The sequence below is a fragment of the Asterias rubens genome, chromosome 10, assembly GCF_902459465.1.
Source record: "Asterias rubens chromosome 10, eAstRub1.3, whole genome shotgun sequence".
Lineage (NCBI taxonomy): Eukaryota > Metazoa > Echinodermata > Asteroidea > Forcipulatida > Asteriidae > Asterias > Asterias rubens.
Window position 1 is genome coordinate 20333643 of NC_047071.1, and position 12767 is coordinate 20346409.

The 12767-nt window shown below is 36.7% G+C and overlaps 1 long non-coding RNA gene across 1 annotated transcript; it reads left to right on the forward strand.

Moving 5' to 3' along the window:
• Positions 1-10076: 10076 nt before the first annotated feature.
• LOC117296088 lies at positions 10077-12167 on the forward strand. The gene is made up of 3 exons (XR_004519715.1): positions 10077-10241; positions 10407-10806; positions 11096-12167. It is a non-coding gene; the product is annotated as an uncharacterized LOC117296088 (long non-coding RNA).
• The last annotated feature ends 600 nt before the right edge of the window (positions 12168-12767 follow it).

Here is a 12767-nt window from a genome sequence, read left to right on the forward strand (position 1 = left end):
GTACAAGAACGAATAACGATACATTTATTTCTCTGGCGGTTGGTGGTGGTGTTCAGGGATGGGTAAAATGCACATTATGCACATACATCAGCCACTGGGGATCAGAGACGTCAGCCCAGTGCCTTGTGATGAGGTTCTGGAAGCAGGGACATAGGCCTAATATAAAGCGCCATCTAGTGACACAGTTGGATAGCATTTCGGTTTGGATTAAGTTGAGAAAAACAAACAAAAAAACACATAAACATACATACAACAGCGCCTTTTTCGAGATCAAAGCGCTGAAAAGAGCAAAACATACACTTTGCCATAAGCCGTTGCATAATTACAACAAACAGTTAAGGCGAGTCCACTTATCAGAACAGAGTATGAGTGCAACATTTTTGGGGCAAATTTGAACCTGATTCCGGGAGGTGATTTTTGTTCTTCTAACTCTTCGTTACGAAATAGCCACTGCCGAAGTGCTTTTTAATGGGAAATTGTTTTTTATCGATTCAAAAGAGGGAATCCCTACAAAAAAACTACCAGGAAAACTTTTGAGGGTGGCAGTTCTAATGTGCAGGGGAAAACATTGCTTCCTGTAGCCAGGGATTCCGACTCGTTTCGGGTCTGCGTGACCAAGAAACTGGTAAAATAAAAAGGATTTGACTCAGTTCTGGGTCAGTTTAACCCAACTTTGGAATCCGGGAGTTTTCTTTACAGTGTGTACATCATGTACCCCGGGCGATGAGGTGTCTTGCACAAAGGTCATACATAGGGATTCGTCTATGGTCTAACCAGACATAGGCACTCCACACGTTCGGCCACTACAAGCAACGTGTGTATCCAATTGATCTTTAGTTTGTCTAAAGAATACTCCCAGTAGTTTAACAAGCAGTGTATCCCCAACAAAGGACTCGGATGAGTTGTGTTTCCGCTTGATGTGATTTTAAAAAGCCCTTTTTGAAATGTTGCCCTTCTATAGAGCCGTTTGCACTTCATCGGCTCAGATGGTTGAACCCCGGCTGAGGGATTCCCAGTAAAGTACATGGTTTTTCAGCTTTTCTTTCCTCTGACCCACACAACGGAATAAGCCCCCTATTTTTCACAGTTTTGCTATTTTATGTAGGTTGTTCATACCAAGCAATGTCGATAAATCCAGCTCTAACCAATCCTGCATGCACCTTCAAATGACATTGCGTTGAGCTTCATACCATTTTCGGAAGTATCATCAAATTTCGTAACGCAGCAATATTTCCAAACTCGACTCTGATGAGAGTATAAGCTAACGATTATGGTCATGGAAATTTGGTAGTGCATGAAACCAAGACATTTTTCACTCCTTAAATTGCAAATAATGTTATACATATCACTGATACTTACCCTCTTGAACAATATTGTAGAAGTAAATACCCGCGGCGTAGGTCGGGTAAAATAGCGGAAGCGTGCACCTGCACACACATTACGCACTACATCCACCATTACGCACTACATCCTATGGTGGCCCTGAAGGGACACAGCCAGTCGTGAATATTTTTGCGACGTCGTGAATTTATTCACGACAAGTCGCGAATATTTTTGCAACGTCGTGAATATTTTTGCGACGTCGTGAATTTATTCACGACAAGTCGCGAATATTTTGGCGACGTCGCCAATTTTTTCACGACGAGTCGCGATTTTTTTCACGACTAGTATCTGCGACTAGTATCTGCGACTAGTCGCGAATAAATTCGCGAATATGTGTTCAGTAGCTTGAGTGTGTAATTACTGTATTCACGTTGACGGCTTAGTAAGAATAAGTAAAAGCTGTCCCGTACGATGATGGATCCGGAGGAGAATTCCGACTGATGTAAATCGATGGTGGGTTGTTTAAGCAAAACTAACGTTACAAACGCTTTTCAAAGACCAACTAAACCGATCCAAGGCAACGTGTTCCTTTAACGTTTGGCCCTAACGGTAGGCCTAGGCCTAACGTTATAGTTTTACTGAGTACTTTAGTAGGAGTAGGCTATCATATGCTAGGCAATAAACGTTAGCACTTTCACTCTTCAGAAAAAACATAACGTTATATGTCACCCGCTCCTTCGTAATGATGAATATCGAGTAAATTTCATTTTTGAGTTTATATCATAATAATCCCAACAAGCAAATCTCAACATTTTAAATAAAATAAAAATCATGATCATACGACCTTCCTGTCCAAAATAATATGTAATGTTCGATGACCTTGACACTATAAATTTAACGACCCGTTTTGAAAAACATAAACGCTAGAAAAATTTACTTTTAAAAGTGCGACGTCTATTAACACACTCATTAAAACAACTATTTTTTACGAAATGAAAACGTCAATTTTTAAGCCCGGCGTAGTCGGACCAACAATAGGTAAATTTTAACTACTAAAAGATAAGGTTAAATATAATGTGTAGACAATTTCAGCAATAAATTTGACAATTTTTACCTGAACTGTTAGAGCAATTTGCGTTGTTATTTCCAACTTGAAATGCGAGTTCGTTCCGTCACGGCAGGGTGCAACGCATCACGTAATCCCCTACCAAGTTTAACTGAAAGATTAATCCTTTAGCATTCAGAATTATTTGGGTTTGGAGTAATTCAACCTTGAAAACCCCCGAAATATTGATGAAAATCAGACACTGTTTTTTCGAACTTCGATTACAAAAATAACTACGGAAACGGAAACTTATGGAAACGGGATGAGTTGTGCACCGATTTTCGGGGTATATTCGATGCCTAATATTGGAATAAATGTCTAAACAAGTGAAAATTACCATAATGGTGTTGGGCAATACTAAAAAACAATGTGTTCAAATGTTTTTTGCTTTCAACCAGAGTAGTTTTCTGATATGGCTCTCAACAATACACATTAATTTACTAATATATTTGAATCCTCTTTGATTTCTTGAAGTGTAACAGATCTTTATTTTATCAACAAAATTTCTCAAAAACACATACAACAAATAATATAAAAACAGTACGATTTCTGAGAATAAAACATGAGGAAAATAATGTTTGGTTTTTAATAATGAACAAAACTTTCCAGCTAACTTACACGTAATAAAAATATAAAAAACAGTACCAATAAAATAGTAAAACAAAACATTAAGGTTAGTTGAAAATAAAAAGTAAGTAAAAATTAACTTACACGTGATAATAAATAATATCAAAATCTATTCATGTAAACCCATTCACACCACATTCAATTAAATACATAACTAAAAAATAAAGGAAATAAAGGACGAGAGTTGACTTGGGACCGAGTTGACTTGGGACCGAGTTGACTTGGGACCGAGTTGACTGGGACCAAGTTGGCTTGGGACCGAGTTGACCGGTACCCATACACATAGCCGAGTGGCAACAATCGTCATAGCTTGGCTCTCTACGCGTGCCGTGTAAGAATTACACACTCAAGCAACTGAAAAAAATATTCACGACTAGTCGCGAATTTATTCACGACTATCGCAGAATTATTCACGACTAGTCGCAGAATATTCACGACGTCGTGAAAATATTCGCGACTAGTCGTGAAAATATTCGCGACGTCGCCAAAATATTCGCGACTTGTCGTGAATAAATATACGACTTCACAAAAATATTCACGACTGGCTGTGTCCCTTCAGGGCCACCATAACATCCACACGTCTATAACTTCCAGCCAATGATAGACCTTTGATTACAATGCTTTTTGTGCAATACGTAATAATCACCCAAGGAGCACTGTCAGCGGTCTATAGTGAACAATCATTACGACATGACCCCCCTAGTATGAGTAGAGTGGTGTGGTGGGCTACACGAGTATAAATAGAAGTGATGCTCTAGCAGTACGATGCATTCAAGCTGCAGGTAGTGCAAGGCAAGTTGGTATAATGCGCTCTCAGTGTCTTCAATTGGAGTCACTTATGGCCTAGTTTCTTCTTTTATGCTATTTTGCATAACGACTTCGCTTTGCATGATGTTCTTCCCGAAGGTATGTTACAAAGTTACAGAATGATTCGATACAAAACAGTTCCATTACTCCAAACCCATGTGAAATGAACCAATTCATTGAATTGAATTAACCATATCTGTTTAATTTCAGCTGAACGCCGTGTATCGTAATAAAGTTGAAGAGAATAGCTGGCCTACTGGGCTTGGATTTATAACTGGTACTACTCACATCTCAGCATCGATAGGACGTGACGTTCAAGACACTGACCTTAGTAACGTACCGACCATAAGCAATGTTGTCAAGTTTAGGTACTAAATGAGTAGCAGTAAAGAACTGCACAAATACTGAACACTCATTAAGACCTTTTCAATTAGTTTCACACAAAAACTGTCGTTTCCAGCACATGGCCATTTTTTACTATGGTTTTTACCAGTGTTTCCTCGGGCACTACTGTACGAAAAGCTCATTCGTTGAACCATTACGACTTGGTATTATGAGAGGCAAATAGGAACAAATAAAGACGCTAACTTTAGATCACAACGTACACATTGGACACAACATGAACAAATTTGTTGATTTTTTCATTCTCTTGTATTGGTTATTGCTAGCACGTTTTTTCGTAGACTTTCTGATTTATCTATAGGAAGACTAATGTATTCCTTTGTGGACATAGTGTGCTTATACTTGATTATAACTCCATTCTATATATTATAGGTTAACTTGGTACTTCTTATTATTTGGTTTTACCCATAGCACCGATTTGTTTAAAGCCATTGGACCCTTTCGGTAAACAGTATTGTCCAAGGCCCACACTTCATGTATAACAACGCTATATCAAACAACAAACCTGTGGAAATTTGGGCTTAATCGGTCGTCGGAGTCAGGAGAAAATAACGGGAAAACCCACCCTTGTATCCGCACGTTTCGCCGTGTCATGACATGTGTTTAAAATAAATCCGTAATTCTCGTTAACGAGAATTGATATTGTTTTACTGTTTTCTCAAAAAGTAAAGCATTTCATGGAATAATATTTCAAGAGAAGTATTTAACCACTACCTTCTGTAAACCCTGTAAGTTATTTGTAAATCTGTGAACTTTTTTTTTTCTGTACCGAAAGGGTCCAATTGCTTTAAAGCACTACATCCAAAGTACTTTCCAGAGTCTGTTGGAAACAGTTTGATAATGTAAGCGAGTGCGTAGGTTCCGAAGGTGTCACCGAAATGCTGACAACAAGTCTCGCTGATGTAAAATTTTATTTGTCTTATAATTTAAGTCTCACCGTGTATAAATGTAAGCTGTGTTATATTTTATTAAGTCTCCCGATTTATGCCAAAAAATAACTTGCCTGCAATTTTCATTACACATAAACCATTTCAATCATTTTTTTTTTTTTTTTTACAGTACCCTCTTCCAGCCCTCTAATCAAGGTTCCCCTCTTGTTAAGGCAATATCCTCTTTCAATTTAGTCTTATGAAGCAATCCAATTGGATGCCAGTTTATCACGCTTAAATCACCAGCATCTGCGTGATATTAATATCTGCCCCCATTATCACCAGTATCGGCGTGATATTAATATCTCCCCCAATTCAATGTAAAACGAATAAAGTAGGTCTTATTAAACTCGGCGATACGACAAGACTACAGTTCTATTCATAGTCAGATGTGAACATGGGTGGTGTAAAAAGGTTCAGTGTATTGCTCGCCTATCTAGGTAAGAGAACAAGTACTTGTTTAGTAATTATATATGCCCTAGAGTATGCCTTTTGGGCTTTAAAACGGAGTTGTTAGTGAATTAATGTACATGTAGTTTGAAAGATATTAATTTTTAATTAATTTTATAAGTAGAGTAGAATAATTATAACGATTCATACAACATATTGCTAGCATTTATTATGTGGATTTCCTTTTAATTCACGGACTGACACGTACGGTACAACATTTTGTACTGAACGACAAGCATGAAACCACACATTTTGAAAGGATATTTGAGTGAATCATTATATTATATAATACTTTTTGAACATCTTTCTTTTTAAAGCCCAAAGTATTCAATTATAGGCAATGTTTCCCTTCAAAATCCTTCTTTATGATAATTGTTTATACTAAAGCTAATCATAATAGGACAGAGGCATTTAATGCACAACATCACTCTTGTGTATTTTGTTGCTAGTAAAGCCTTTTAAGATTGGAGCTAGCAGATTACCAAATGAGGCGACTTTCTAAAATTAGTTACGGGGCACGATCGTTAAACAATCTGACAAGAGACGTATACCATGGCAACCGTTTAAATTCACCTTGGTATCTCGTGATAGTTACATTATGGTGGACAGTCTGTGGATTTTTGATACGTTAAAGATATTATTTTAAAATACAATTATTAGTTTTTAGTTTATTTTATCAATAAAAGGGAATTTAAAACGTTTGATTTTTTCCCCGCGAAATTGGTAGACAAATAACGCACTCAAATTAATGTTAAATAAGGGAATCAATGTGTGGTGAAAAGGTTTTCAACTAGTAGTTTAATCCCAACGAGGCCTGGTTCTTGATAATTTTACCGAGACGAAGTCGAGGTAAATTATCAAAAACCAGGCCTCGGCGGGTTTAAACCATTAGTTGAAACCCGATTCAACACACTTTCATTCCCATTCATAAGTACGTTTTCGGTCAAAAACATCAACACTTTTTGGTCAAAAAGTAAAATAAATGCAAAAATTATAATTGTTCAATGATTTCTTTCAACACAACACCCCTCCAGCTATAAAATGGTAAAGCCCTCCGCCGCCCTCGGGTAAACAACCCCTTATAAGGGAATGCTGTGCGCGTCGCACGTATCGCGTGATGTGGCACAACTGTTTCAGCCGTTGCTCTCGACCAATAGGAATAAAGAAACTGTCTTATAAGAACAGGTGCAAGCTCGCGTGTCACGCCCATGTTTCAACACTCTTTACTGGTCATAAACAAAGGTTTATACACACCCACGTGACGCGCTCTCCACCAATAGGAGTAGCGAAACAGTCTGAGGTATTTATGAATTGAATTTAAAACTGATGTGAAGTGTTCAAGATAACTAAAGTAAACTATACCATAATCATGGTTCAATACATTTGGGGCTGATTATTTACAAATAATTTGTTAATTATCAATGATTAACAGGTTATATATGTTCAAGTTTAGAAGTGATAAGTTATATGAGAATAATAAATGCTATTTGTCGGGAAATAGCTAACCCGTTGCTTGAGAGTAGGCTATACGGCTATAAGTCAGATAACCCAGAGTTATCAAACTCAAGGATTCAGTTTCCCCGGAAGATTTCATCAATGTGAAACGAACTTGAGCTTGGCGGAGGATTTAATTTCCTGGGGTTTTGTTTTCTGGGGGAAAGAGAAAACCCAAATAAGACATTCTGGAGTCACCCTGGCAATTATTTAGCCTGTTTAATAAGTCTTATACCTGCTGACATTGAAACCTTCTCTGTGTGTTTTAAATGCATCTTAAAGTTACCTGGAAATATATATATTTTTTCAAACATAAGAGTATATGCTTACGAACAATAAAACAATTTTTTTAGTAGCTGTTTGTCACGATTTATATGTTTAAAAAAAATATAAAGTTGTTTGGGGGGCTGACTCCGCCTACCCCTTTTGTGACGTCAATCGAGGCAGACTTTGCCTGCAATGCGTATAGTAAACACACGTGCAAAGTACGTTTTTGAAACGTACAAACTCACGACTTGGTCCGTACATGTACTTTGCAATTGTGTTTACTCTACGCATTACAGGCAAAGTCTGCCTCGATTGACGTCACGAACAGTGCCCTCTCGGGTCGGGGTCTACTCTTAAATTTGTAAATAACATAAGAAGTGATTGTTTAAAACCTTAGTTAACTGTTCATTCACATTCCACTCAATTAAAACACATACATTAGTGACAAAAGCTTTATTTTGAAAAAATACCACTTCCAGGTGACTTTCAGGTTGATGAGAAGTGACTTCAGTCTACCATCATGGATTTTGAGGAAGCTGATTATAACAAATTCAGAGTAAAGCAGTTAAAACATGTATTTCAAATAAGGAATGAATGTGCTGGGGCAGGTGTCTTTTTAGTTTTGAGCACTATTATGTAAACTACTGAACCAATAAGTGAGCAATTAATTGCATGTAAGATGAAAGTTCTTCATTTTCCCATGTATTACTTACTTGGAATGTTTTCCTTTACGTTTTATCCATATGGATGTGAAAAGTCAAGGCAATACACAAGAAGTGCTTCATTTGAGCCAATCTTTTGTTGTTCACTGTTATTATCCTTTGAAACGTTAATGCCTTTAACAACACTCGGGGTCTTTTATTTCATACTATTGGTAGAGGAAGGCAATTAATACGGACGACTGAACAACAAAGAAGTCAAATAACGTTGAATAATGAAAGATGAACGAACGTTTAATCACATTTTAGCAAACCTGACCTGAAAAAATCGACTAGTTCAAAATGTACTGACCGAAAAAAATCTCCAGGAACTACGGTACAATAAAAAGGTCGGAAATAATTGTTCTCATCACTATATGTGACGTCACTCCATAATGAAAGTGTAGACTATTATTAAGGAATCTACACTGAACTGTAAACGAATTACTGTAGATTTGTTACGAATCTATACACTTAACTGCTATTCGTTACTAACGATTTTTATCGTTGGCAGGGGTCTGGTTTTACACATCTTTTGATGACAGTTTTTATACTTTTGTTTTAACCTTGACAGCCCCTGTACAACTTGTTACGATTGTGTATGTCTAAAGATTTAAAATAAATAAATAACAAATAAAATAAAGTGAGTTGTTCAACTTGAAAATTACTGTCTCTGAAAGGGTGCAACAAAACACACTCAGCTGAAATCATAGTTACCTTTCAATTTTAATACAAAACTATTTTTGTCCTGTTAACAAAATTACTTTGTAAAACAAATTGTAAGCTGATAAAACGTTGAACTCAATCATGTTGCAAGCACTGAAAAAGTATGTTATGTCTATACAGTTTGCAACATACAAGAGACCAAACGTCGTTTCAAAAAGTACACACAATTAAATAAATCATGCAAAGTGTATTTAAACGTCTCTTTTGAACACGAGGTTTATACAGTGACTACTGTACTAATTTATACGCATCTAATGGGTTAAACGGCTTTCGTAGTTACGGCCCTTAATGTTCAGGATAGTGACAGGGTGACCAAAATACCCAAATATTGTGAACTGAGTGCACTGTAGCAACTATCTAACAACCAAAGAGCTTAATTATTAGGCCTTATAATTATAACAACCAAGATGATAAAAGAATTAGGGGAAGCCATCCAGAAAAGCGGGCAAATTTATAGCCAATTAAGGTTATTTCGTATTCTTTTCGTATAGGCCCTATATATGGGACTTGGGCGTTGCTATTTGTTATGGTTTAGCTCTTGAATGTCGTATTGTTGAAGCAACTGTTTTCAAGCCAAGCATCTGTTGACAACTCTGTTACGTTTGATTCAGAACACCTATACACTATACGTCACTATGCAGCAAAACTTAACTCTAAACAAAATACAGACTGAAGCATATGTTTCTGATCGACGTCATGACGTTGATCAGAAACATATGCTTATCAGTCTGACGTCAAAACATTCGTCTTAAAGATGAGTTGTGATTTGTAGTGTGACGTTTCGCTTTGCTTTGCAATTGTAGACATTCATCAATGCTTACTGATATTAAGCTCAGGACTGCTATCATCGTAAGTGATGTTGTTGATCACATTGTCTATTTCTGATGCGATTTCATGTGATGAATTTAAAATATTTGTTTTCTGTTGATATTTTATGTTTTTGTTTAACTAGTAACCCTAAACTTTACATTTGGACACTAACAATATTATGCAGTAAGCTTTATTAAAAAATACCGCATGATGTTCACATATCAGTGCAGTTCAACCTTATGCCACATTGGTTACGCTGATTCAACTATAACAGTAGGCCCTACGCGAATCAACGAATATCTTCATGTTTTAAAAGCCAATTAACCCGTAACAGTACAACAATTATTGAGTGTATGTGTAATTAATGTTTATTATAGGCGCATATCTGGGCATAGTGGCATCCCGTCACGTATGTTTCATTGGTACCGTATACAGCAAGGATGTTAAGTCACTCCGTCGGGTCTTCCCTAGATGATCCATGTCTGTGTAGTGTCATACGACCTGGTGGTCACCTACCCTATAAGCCCAAGAATGACCACTATCTAGAGGGACTCTTTCTGACCGAGGACTCACAGGAAACTCACAAATTCTTCAATTGCCAAGGTGAGAATATTGTTCAAATTAAATAACTATCTATGTCAATATCTCACATCGACTTCAGTTGTTCTGAATGTTAACAACCACAATATACATCATAAAAGTGAATCATTCTTAGTGGCATAATTTGTGTAAACTGTAAACAGATTTCTTAATCTGCACCTTTTTCAGCTATTTGTGATGAACCAGGTTATCTTGGTGTATAGGCATATGGGATTCTCAATCTGGTGTTACTCCATTACTAGAAATACAGAATGACCAGTTCAATTCATCCTCCAACGACAATGATGGCAGTTTCCACTGCATTGCTGCATCAGCTAGACTTAACTTCGCTGGTGGTTCGCCCCTTGCTGCATGCTGGAAACCCGCTGGTGACAGTCCCGCGGATGATGATGAATGGGTTTCGGTGCGTCTTGCCAGAAATGTACTCGTTTCTGGAATCACCACGCAGGGTCGTGGGAACGACGGATCAGGCAGAGCTCAGTGGGTCACTGAATACAAGGTTGAGTACAGTACATCCGAGAACATCGACCACTATGTTGAGCTGAAGTCCATTGGCGGATTATCTAAGGTATGCAATGAACCAAACAACTCCAAAGGCAGGACCCATCTCATCAAAACATTCCCCCGCAAAAAAAAAAAAAAAAAAAACCAACTTCAACAACAGAGTGGAGTTGAATATAAATTAGTTGCAAAACAGTACGAAACAGTTGGATTCGTAATAGTCATATCTCATACTGAATGCATCTCTTCAAAACTTAATACTATTTACAAATTAATGGTAAACAACCAGTCATCGCTGATGTAAGCAAATTATAAACAGTCCTCTGTAAAACATTTACTTTTTCATCCCTTTGCAGTTTATCGGCAACATCGATATGAACAGTTCTGTGATAAATGTATTCCAGCACCAAGTCATCGCAAGTAGCATTCGAATCTTACCAACCACCTGGCAAGATAAAATCGCTCTTCGTTTCGAACTTCATGGTTGCTTGCTGGAGTAAATGAATTCTGAATCACCACTGTCCTACAACTAAACGATAGCATCGTTTCAAGATTATAGGTCCGATTTTGACCAAATTTACCAAACAATTTCGAGTTTAAATTAAAGCTATCATTTAAATCCCAAAAATGAAATTGGTAGTTACTTAAAAAACAAAAACATGCTACTGCGATCCAAAATAAATACAATGTGAAATAATGGCATTTTTAGTCTGTATAGTCACCACTTGATGTTATAGATTGAGATGAGCTTCTTACAGAACATAATCTTAATAATTAGATCTTTGACCACTGGCTGCAACGACAACGCTGAAGAAAACGAGTGTTCATTGAAGTTCAGGACACAGCCACTCCCAAAACTATTCCATCGAACTTGTAACCTTCTCGGACTGGGCAATTAGCAAATAATCTGTATGTAAATAATATGTTTATGAGAAGAGTTTATTTCCTGATTCCAAACCTTCAAATTTAATTCATTCGCTCATAAGTTTGTATGACGATTTTGACAAAAAATCTACCATCTATATCTTGACCTCTACTATATGGCGTGCACAATATGATTCATCCGCAGATTTGCACATAGCTATAATATGAAGATGAACGAATTAACATTATATTATGAAGATTGTCATGATGGAAAATTTTCAATGAAAAATTTTGCTTGAACACAGTATCAAAGTTTTAAAATGTAGAACAACAAGTCCACAACCACATGGTTGCAAGTGAAATGTGTTTCCAGTAATTTTGTGTGACATAAATTTAAGCTTTTATAGCTTTGAGCTTTCAGGTTCTATTAAGATTGTTATTTTTAAGTCACAATGCGGATACAGATCGTTCACAGCTTTGCGCACGTACTATACGCACGCAAGCAAAACAATAAATGTTTTCGTGTATTAAAGCCATTACACTTTCGGTACAGAAAAAGAAAGAAAAAAATTCACAGATTTACAAATCACTTACAGGGTTTATAGAAGGTAATGGTGAAAGACTTCTCTTGAAATATTATTCTATGAAAAGCTTTACTTTTTGAGAAAACATTAAAACAATATCAATTCTCGATAGCGAGAATTACGGATTTATTTTTAAACACATTTCATGACACGGCGAAACGCGCGGAAACAAGATTGTGTTTTCCCGTTATTTTCTCCCGACTCCGATGACCGATTGAGCCTAAATTTTCACAGCTTTGTTATTCTATATATAAGTTGTGATACACGAATAAGTGTGGGACTTGGACAATATTATGTTTACCGAAAGTGTATTTAGTCGTTTGGGTGTCAACTAAATGTAATACTAAAAGTAGGCCTAGTAGTAAGAACTTCATTAACTTTTGCTGTTTGTAAATTAAACAATAAGTGCCTTTAAATGCCGAAATGCTCTAGGGGCCTATTTTAGCCGTATACGCGCCGTCAATTGGGATAATGCCTCGCTTTATTGCTCACAACACTCATTAAATTTTTAAAATTTAGCTGCGTTTATTTATCTAGCTGTTATGTTTAATAATAATTTTAGTGCACTCTAAAAGAATAA